This window comes from Coenobita brevimanus, chromosome 16 (genome assembly GCF_032717465.1).
Source record: "Coenobita brevimanus isolate Jiangsu-jjx chromosome 16, ASM3271746v2, whole genome shotgun sequence".
Classification (NCBI taxonomy): Eukaryota; Metazoa; Arthropoda; class Malacostraca; order Decapoda; family Coenobitidae; genus Coenobita; species Coenobita brevimanus.
Window position 1 is genome coordinate 20275886 of NC_136969.1, and position 9908 is coordinate 20285793.

Sequence of the window (9908 nt, forward strand, 5' to 3'; positions counted from 1 at the left end):
CCCAACCTTATGAGGGCTGCCGCGCTTTTACCTGACAGCATCCCCCGCCAGTTAAGGGTCATAGCTACTGTGGTCGCGGGCCTGGTTGCCCACTGACATGCAGCTTCCTTCAATTCCTGCGTGTTATAATACTCGACCTTACGTGCATAGGTCGAGTCCAAGTCCACGTGTCGACTAGAAGATCTGGCCGTCTCATTACTGGACCTGCACATAACATTTGTTCTTTCCCGACACGATAGTTGGGATTTGCTCGGACGAACTGCCCCTCTAGGAAATCAACGAGCTTATCGTGCAGGGCAACGCAAATCTCATGCGTCAAGGAACACCTCTGGAGGATGTGGTTCAAGAAGAGAGGTGTCCTACACCCTCCCTCGCAGCGAAGGTCTTGTTGCTGCAATCCGCGACCTCTTGATGTTCTACCAGGGGTGCTCACCAAACTTCCACACAGCTTGATGGCATCCACATATCGGGAGCCACTGAGGTAATCAGATCCTTCATAGATCCAACAGTGTGAGGACCAGTGAGCCTGCTGAGCAGTACCACGAAGGCCCTCACCGTCATACAGGCGACAGAGGTCCAGGACCCATTGGTTCACCTCACTGCGACGATCCTGGATCCTGACCCTCTCTTTGACAGGCCAACAGGTCCGCTTTAAGCATTCTGTGATGTAATTATGCTCACTGAGTGTCTTCATTACTGGGCAAGTCGATTTCCATAGCTGGGGCAGACGAGCCACCCGAAGCGGCAGCACCCGGGTATAAAAAGAGGGGACACCAAGTCCACCCTCCTTGAGCCCAGTGTGGAAAAAGGCCCTGGGGGTGTCCTTGGGTAGATGTAAAACTTCCCTTACAGCTGCCCTCATGCACCTGTCTAAATCGTTAAGTATACCAAGGTTTACGCTTCCAAGCACAAGCCTGTAGAGGCACTGAGGGTATACCACTTTTCTGATAGCCCACAAATTCTGCTGGAGGCGCAAGGGTGCTGATTTTATGCGCCCGAGCAATTCCCCCAGCATCTCTTGATGGCATCTGATAGAAGGCCTCCAACCCACATCCACGCCAAGGTACTTAGTGGTGTCGGAGGCAGTAAGTGCGGGCACCACCTGTCCATCTGCGGTGAGGAATGGGTTGCCAGACCAGATGTACCGTTTGGCTTTCCCATCCTGCACCACCGCAATAGATTTGAACTTGTCTGGATTGATAGTAAGCCCCAGTTGATCCAGGCGATAAATCGCTGTGTCAACTAGGGCTTGGAGACCTGGCTTGGCGATGAAAGCCAGGACTAGATCATCAGCGAACGCAAAACTGGCAATCCAATGATCACCTAGCCTGATGCCTAGATGTTTATCCAAGCCTCCGAGTACATAATCCATTGCAGCATTAAACACCAGCGGGGAGAGAGGATCCCCTTGCCGGACCCCTCTTTGGGGACAGATGGACGTCCCATAGAGGTCCAACCGGGTGTTGTCATAGCCTTGTATAATATACCAGATTAGAGGAGGCAGCATGCCCACCCTGCCCAAGATGGCTCCCAGGGCCTGATGGGATAACGAGTCAAATGCCTTTCAGATGTCCAACATTGCTACATAAACATCGTGCCATTTTCTATAACCCTGGTAAAGAATCATACTCATGTTTATGTTCTCACAGCAGCCATCGCTAGGTCGAAAAGCACACTGTTCGCAGGAGAACAAGTCTGCACCCTGGATCCGTGCAGCCAAGACTGAGTGCAGGATCCTGACCACATATGATGAGACCGAGATTGGGCAGAATCCAGACGGCCCATCCGGTCTTGCAGTTTTCATTATCAGGGTGACCCGTGATTTTAGTAACCATTCAAGTGTGTTCCCAATGAGCAATGCATTGAAGAGGAGAGTCACTTTCACCAGCCCTAGGCCCCAAAGATCGGCTAAGGTCGTCCCGTCTGGGCCGTGAGTGCTGACCTTCGCCTTCCTCAGAGCCCCCTCTACTTCCTCAACAGAGATGGGATCGCACAAGTCCCATCTCGGAGGACGGACCGGTGTGGGCACTGGACAACTCCAGGGATGAGATGGAGTTTGGTACATATCAGTCCAGAAAGTGATCTTCTCTATGCAAACGTTATCGTCTACATCAATAACTCCCTCCAGGATGTCCCGTGTCAGCCGACCCCAATCTTTGGCCCACCTCCCCTGAGCCCGGGCGAAGAGTTGCCTCCTCGTGCGCCAAGCCCCAGGGGCTGCCTGCCCAGGTCGTATCCTTCTATGGTCATTGGCTGTCACCGAAGCTTCCCTGATGGGCAGCTCCTCCATCAGCTGATGGATCAGGCTATCTGGATCATCCCTCTCTTGGAGGGATAGAGTGTCACAAGGAGAGGAGATCGCTGCCATAAGCTCCCCTCTCCAGTTACTCTCCTGAACTCCTTCTAAGGCTCCTTGTCATCCACCTCCGGTGATACCCTAGAGGTACTGCCAATCACGTGGAAACATCAATTCACTGCAAGGGACAGGCCTGCATGGGCAGTTGCCAGAAAGACATACTGTAATAACAACAGCAACAAAAGTTTATAGAGGATATATCGTGTCTTGAGTGGCCTGGCTGAAGGGTAACAGGACAGTGGATAAACTTATTTTTCCTATCAAGATCAATTTTCATGTTTATCGCAAATTTGTATCTGCTGAATTCAATGATGATGAAAGTAGAATTGTTTAAATAAAATAATGTATATATGTAAATCTATATTATATGAGGATGAATACAATCGTCTAGAACTGGCAGGCCTTTAAGCCCACATCAGTGTTCTGTGCTATGGAAGATGTCTGCTTGTAAGGTGGACGGGGAGACGGGATAGAGAGTGAGAGGGGACCAGAGGTATGAACAATAATGGATAGATGAGCGAGGTATTAAGGGAGAAAGGGTGCGAGAGATGTAATTATAGCTGTCACTATTCTTTATCTCTTATAACTTTTACTGTTGTTGTTTTTGTTATTGTTTTTGTTATTGTTTTTCTTGTTGTTGTTGTTTTTGTTGTTGCTATTGTTGTTCATGCTGTAGTACTTTTCTTTCAATAACAGAACAGAGGAAGGAAAAACAAATGAGTAAAAAAAAATATTCCAAACGCCAGATTACTGGTATCATCCATTCATGAAATATCTGTAACAGTTGGCCTTGAATAGCTGTAAGTTGAAGTTTGGAGGGAAACAACTCTGGGGAAGCAAGTTCCAGAGAGATGCAGTTCGGGAAATGAAAGAATTCCGATAGGCAGTAGTTCTGCAATATGGCTGAGTGACGTTTCAGACATGAGCGATATCAGATGCCCGTGTAGCACGAGGGAAGGCATGGAGAGGTGGTACAATTGACGCAACTTCGTCTAAGCATTTGCAAAGGAGGCAACATTCCTTCTTTCTTGTAGGAGAGGTAGTTTATTTATAATAGAAGGGTTATTAATCATTCCAGCAGCTTTGTTCTGAATTTTGTCTAGTTGTTTTAATGCAATCTCTCCACATCCACTCCACACGGGTGAGCAATATTCAAGCTGAGAGCTCACATGACTCTTATAAATTATAGCTAAGTGCTCGTCAGTGAAGAAGTTACGGACTCTGTACAATAATCTTTGAGGCAGTTTTAACAAGGACCTCACATGAGAGGTCCAGCTGAGGGCATTGTAAAGTACTGTAAGACGCCGAGAATTTCAATACTTTTGGAGATGGGAATATTAATAGCATTGAAGGCAATATACGAACCTGGTAGTATCTGTCTATTACTAAATTGTATATACTTGGCTTTATCAGCATTAAACGAGACAAGGTCGCCTTGTTCCCATTTATTGATCGTAGATAAGTCTTGATTTATGGAGATGGCTGTACAGAGTTGAAAGTTAGAGATACCAGACTCTGCAAATGGGTCCCCGCGTGTGAATGAACTATGAAGTGCTGAGTCATCTGCACATGAATGGATGGAACCGTGAGTGACAGACAAGAGATCACCATCATGAACCAGGAACAGGGCTGGCGCCAGAACCGGTCTGTGTGGCACGCCGGCGCCAACTGAGTGGAAATTGGAACACACATCACCAATTCCCACTCCCATCCCCCTGTCGTCGAGGTATGAGGAAAGCAGAGGAACAAAAGACGTTAGACCATAGCAAGGGAGTTTGAACAGCAGGGAACGGTGCCACACTCTGTCAAAAGCCCCAGGAACACCAAGGGCCACCGCATGAGCCTCCCACGCAGGCCGACTGACTGACGGATGGCCTGAGTCAGGAGACTGAGCACATCAAAGGTGGACCTCCCGCAGCGAAGACCACACTGTCTATCACCAACCAAGTTGTTGGATTTAAGATGTTTAGCTATGTGCTTATTAATTAAAATTTCAAATACTTTACAAAGAGAAGATGTGACAGCTACTGGGTCTATAATCAGAGGGGTCAGACGAACTAACTTCCTTTTCTTGGAATTGGATGAATATTGACTTCTTTCCATGAATTAGAGAATGAAGAGGTACATATGTATAGTCTGAATAATATAGTTTGAACAGAGACAAGTTCTGAGGAACACTATTTCAAAACAACTGGAGGAATTCCGTCTAGTCCTGGAGCTTTGTTGGTAGGTAAATTGTTTTTGATGGATTTTACGTATCTTTTCTGAATTTTAAGTGGCGCAAATAGGGAGAGTCAAATTCTAGTATTGGGACGTTTTGGCTGACTTCCTCTATGGTAGAATTTCTGGCAAATGTACTGGCAAAAATATCTGCACTCCCATGCGGGTCATTTGTGATGTTGCCATTTGAAGATTAGTGGGGGAATGGATGATGACTTCGTAAATTCTTCCCGTAGACGTCTGATATACCCCTCTACAAGGAAGTCACTTTAGTTAGTTAAGGTAGATTATTGCCTGTCGACTGCATGTTCGGTTACATTAGATCAGCAGTGATTAGTTTATGGCTTGCTGGGGAGACCTGTTTGTTATGTTTGATTAGGCTGTATTATGGTTGATGGAGAGACCTTGTTTTAGCTTCGGTTTGGTTAGGTTAGGTTAATTTAGTTATATTAGATTGAATTGGGCCGAATTATGACCTATTTGACGGACCTTTTTATTACCAGTCCCAGCCCCGGAAGGGCTTGGGGACGGTTACTGTTTTCACTTGGTTTGTCTGTGTGATTGTCTGTCTGTCTGTCTGCTGTCTGTCTGTTAACAACTTTACGCAAAAACTACTAGTGCGATTTTGACAAAAATTAAAGGGGTGATGGGCTATGACCTGATCACATGATTAAATTTTGGGCCAAATTGGGCAAAGGCCCAGGCTGAAGGCCCAAACACTATAAAAAAAAAAAATCCTTTTTTTCCCCATAACTCTTTTCAGATTCATCACATCCACATGAAACCAAAATCTAAAGGTGCATCTTTCAAATCTGCTTCCTCATTACATCAGGTGGGTCACTACCCCAGCTAGCCGTAGGAGGGTCAGTGATAGACAAACTCTTTCGCCTTTGTCTATCAACTTGTACCTTTCCTTCTTGCTGGAAGTTTGCTCTCATTCAGCCAGTCCCAAAGAAGGGTGACCACTCCCAACCCTCCAACTATCGTCCAATTGCTTTAACGTCCTGTATTTCAAAAGTTTTCGAGTCAATTCTTAATAGAAAAATTTTAAGGCATCTTTCCTATCACAACCTTCTTTCCGATCGTCAGTATGGGTTTCGTCAGGGAAGCTCCACTGGCGATCTTCTCACCTACCTTTCAGACTCCTGGTCATCCTCCTTTCGGGACTTTGGCGAAAGCTTTGCCATTGCACTTGACATCTCAAAGGCTTTCGATCGAGTCTGGCATAAATCTTTAATTTCCAAACTGCCCTCCTACGGTTTCTATCCTTCTATCTGTGCCTTCATCACTAGCTTCCTTTCTGGACGTTCTATAGCCGCTGTTGTAGACGGCCATCGTTCTTCTCCTAGATCTATCAACACTGGTGTTCCTCAGGGCTCTGTCCTATCACCAACTCTCTTCCTTTTATTCATCAATGATCTTCAATGCTGTACATCTAACCCTATCCACTCATACGCTGATGACTCCACCCTTCACCTTTCCATTCGGTTCCCACAACGCCCATCTCAACAGTTACTTCAAGAAACAAGGGATGAGGGGCTATGGCACACCTAATGTCTGACTTGGCTCGTATCTCTGACTGGGGTAAAAATAATATGGTTGTCTTTAATGCATCTAAGACTCAGTTCTTACACCTATCAACCCGACAAAATCTTCCACAGGTATACCCATTAATGTTTAATAATATTCAGCTTAATCCTGCATCATCCTTGAATATGCTTGGGGTTTCATTTACTCGGGACTTATCTTGGAAAGATCATATTACATCTCTTGTAAAATCTGCTTCCAAGAGATTGGGTGTGCTTAGCCGACTCCGCTCTTTCTTTACCCCTGCACAATTGTTGACTCTATACAGGGGTTTTATCCGCCCCTGTGTGGAATACAACTCTCATGTGTGGGGAGGCTCCCCACATACAGCTCTTCTCAATAGGGTGGAGTCAAAGGTTTTTCATCTCATTAACTCTCCTCCTCTTACTGACTCCCTTCAACCTCTGTCTCTTCGCCGCACTGTTGCATCTTTATCTCTTTTCTATCGCTACTTTAATGGTCACTGCTCCTCTGAACTGTCTGCTTGCATTCCTCCACCTCTACGACGGGCGCGTAGGACCCGTCTGACAGCAAACTCTCATCCCTTTTCTGTCCAACTCTCTAATGCAAGAGTTAACCGTTACTCCCAGTCTTTCATTTATGCAACAGGTCAGCTCTGGAACTGTCTCCCTCTGTCTGTATTTCCTGCTGCCTATGATCTCCAATCTTTCAAACGCAGTGTGTCCAGGCATCTCAAAATGATCGGATCTTGAATTTGGCTCTCTATTGTATTTTGTTTTTCTCTTGGAGGAAACTGTTACTACGGGCTCATGGCCTTTGGTTCCTTCTTCCTCGCATAAAAAAAAAAAAAAAGGTGGGTCAGGTCTATAATTTCAAATGGGCATAAAATTGTAACCTTTTACCCGATTTACTCCAAAATTGACATGTGACATCTTTGACTGGATATCCTGTTGTGTTTACACGTCCGCACTAAAATGACTGCAGGGGACCAGTTTGCTGTGCCTTGACACCCCTTCTTGTTAGGTTAGATTTGGGTAGTGTAGGTTGCGGCCTGTTGGAAGACCTGTTTATTAAGCTAGGTTAGGTTACGTAAGGTTATAGCTTACAGAGGAAGATTTGACTGTTACACTTATTAAACTTTTGACACAGATGGATTTCTTTAAGCTGAATAAAATCGTCTGAACTTAGCCACAAAACACATATTTCTCGCAACGCTGCCCACCACTTTCCACATCCCCCACCGGCACCACACCCACACCAACAACATACCAACAGGAAGCGTGGTGTAGGTTGCTGTTGGCGATGCACCCTCTAATACAACCCTCTGACCGTATTCCCATTGCCTTAGAAAGCTTTGGCACACTTTTTTCGCAGCTTGTTATTTTTGCATAAATGCATTGCTTTTGCCTGGTATATCATCTGTATCTTTATATAATTTTTTAAGCAAGATAAATTACATCAGTACTGTACACGCGAATATTAAATGTGTAATAGACAAAAATCACTGCAGGAGAGGAATTACGAAAATTTCAAGTCTTGTAAGACTCGGTAAACACTTAGTTTCTTTGGATTTCTGTAAGTTGAATAAAACCATCTGGCATCTGCTAAAAAACAGCAAGTCGTTCTTAATTCTCAAGCATGGAATAATGTTGTATCCTTTCTGTAGCAGATGGCTTACATTAGATGAATATAATCATCTACGGTACCACCAGCTAGAATAAAGTAGATAGTTCGGATTTATCATCGAACACTGATTCATATCATGTTTAATAAACACTATATTTTTTAATGCCGCAGTGAGCTAATCAGTGCTGAAAACACAGCACAGCCTTAGAACAAAATACATATAATCTACTCTGAGAAGGTTAACTGAGCTCCTTCACCACGACTGCATTATTTTACCTGTCATTAGGTGCCGAGCACCGTAAATACCTAAAGATTGTTGTTCTTTTTAGAGAACTTTAAAAACTATTAATCCATTGTTGTCCCTGATCTCAACACAGAAGACAGCATCGAGCACTTCCGATGTAAATTGAATGGTCAACCTTAAATATCTATCTATCTATCTATCTATCTATCTACCTACCTATCTATCTATCTATCTATCTATCAATGAATCTATCTGTCTATCTATCTATCTATCTATATATACATACACACACACACTGTATATCCTATAAGGGGGTTAGGAAAACGTAGGTAAGAGGCTGGAGTTTATTCTCTAACGTTTCGATCAGAGGCCCGTAGCAAGGAGATGCTACATTCAGACTGTTGTTGTTGTAGATTTACCTCCCGTAGGAGGACTGCTGTTGTTGTAGGTGGGGGCGCCCATCATCCACCCACTTGTTGTAGTGGTACTCTGTTTTAGGGTAGCTCTACATCGAGTGGGAAGCCAAATGATTTTCTGTAAACCAGGAAAGCATTTACAAAGCTGGGTGGTAACCTTATAACCAACCGACACATGTTCCCTATGTAACAGCAAGTGGGTTGGCGGAGGCTTAATGCTTCTCCCCGGAAAACAACTAAATAAAAACACGAACAAAAAGCCTCGGACCAGGACTGACCAAAAGATAACGACTAAGGACCGAACAAAGGAATGATACGGATGGCGACGTGGAATGTAAGGGGTGCAAATGATGAGGTGAAAGAGATAGAGATTGTCCAGGTGCTTGAGGGTCCGAAAGTGGATGTATGTGGATTAACGGAAACTAAATGGGTCCGAGAGAGTTTGAGAGAATGGGAATATGGATGGGGTATATGTGCGGGAGTAGGTGAGAATGAGAGGCCAAAAGGAGTGTGTATTGTTGCGAGTAACAGATGGAAGGAGAATATAAGAGAGTATGGATCAGTTGGCTTAAGGATTGTGTGGGTAAGAATGAAAGTTGGACCATAAATGTGGGGTGATTATGTGCGTGTATGCCCCAATGCAAGATCGTGCAAGCAGAGTGAAAGAAGAGTTCTGGACAAATGTGGAAGTGTGCATGGAAAAGTTTGAAAGGATTGAGAGAGGGTTTTTGATTGGTGATATGAATGGTTAAGTAGGGAATGTGAAGGTGGATGGAGTAGTTGGTGAGTTGAGTGTGCCTGCTGAGATAGATGAGAATGGCAGTGCATTAGTGGACATTATTTTGTGCCAGGAGGGGGTTGGCGATAGCCAATACCCTCTTCAGGCACAAAATGATCCACAGGTATACATGGCGAGTGATGAGAAGGGTGGGTGGTGAACTGGCGAATTGAATGAAAGGAGGGCAATGACTGATTATGTGTGTTCTTACCTAATTGTTCTTACCTAATTGTATCTTTACAGGAATGAGTCAAGCTCGTACTGTCCCGTGTCTTAAACCATATTTATCGTACATATCCTTAAATTTGTGAATTGTTTTGGCACACACTATTTCATTCGGTAGTGCATTCCATTGATCAATTGCTCTGTTTGGGAAACTGAATTTCCTTACGTCTTTATCACCTCTCTTCTTATGCAGTTTTTTTGCAGTGTCCTCTTGCTGATGCTTCTCCATATGTTAAGTAATCATTTATGTCTATTTTCTCCTTTCCTGGTATGCACTTATATAGCATTATCATGTCACCTCTTTTCCTTCTCTCCTGTAAAGTTGGTAGATTCAGTTTATTTAGTCTTTCTTCGTAGATTAGGTCCCTTAAGCTTGGTACTCATCTTGTAGCGGCCCTTTGAACTTTTTCAATCTTGTCTATGTGCTTTTTGAGATGAGGACTCCAGACTACTGATGCATATTCCAGGGTTGGTCTATTGAATGATGTTATTATC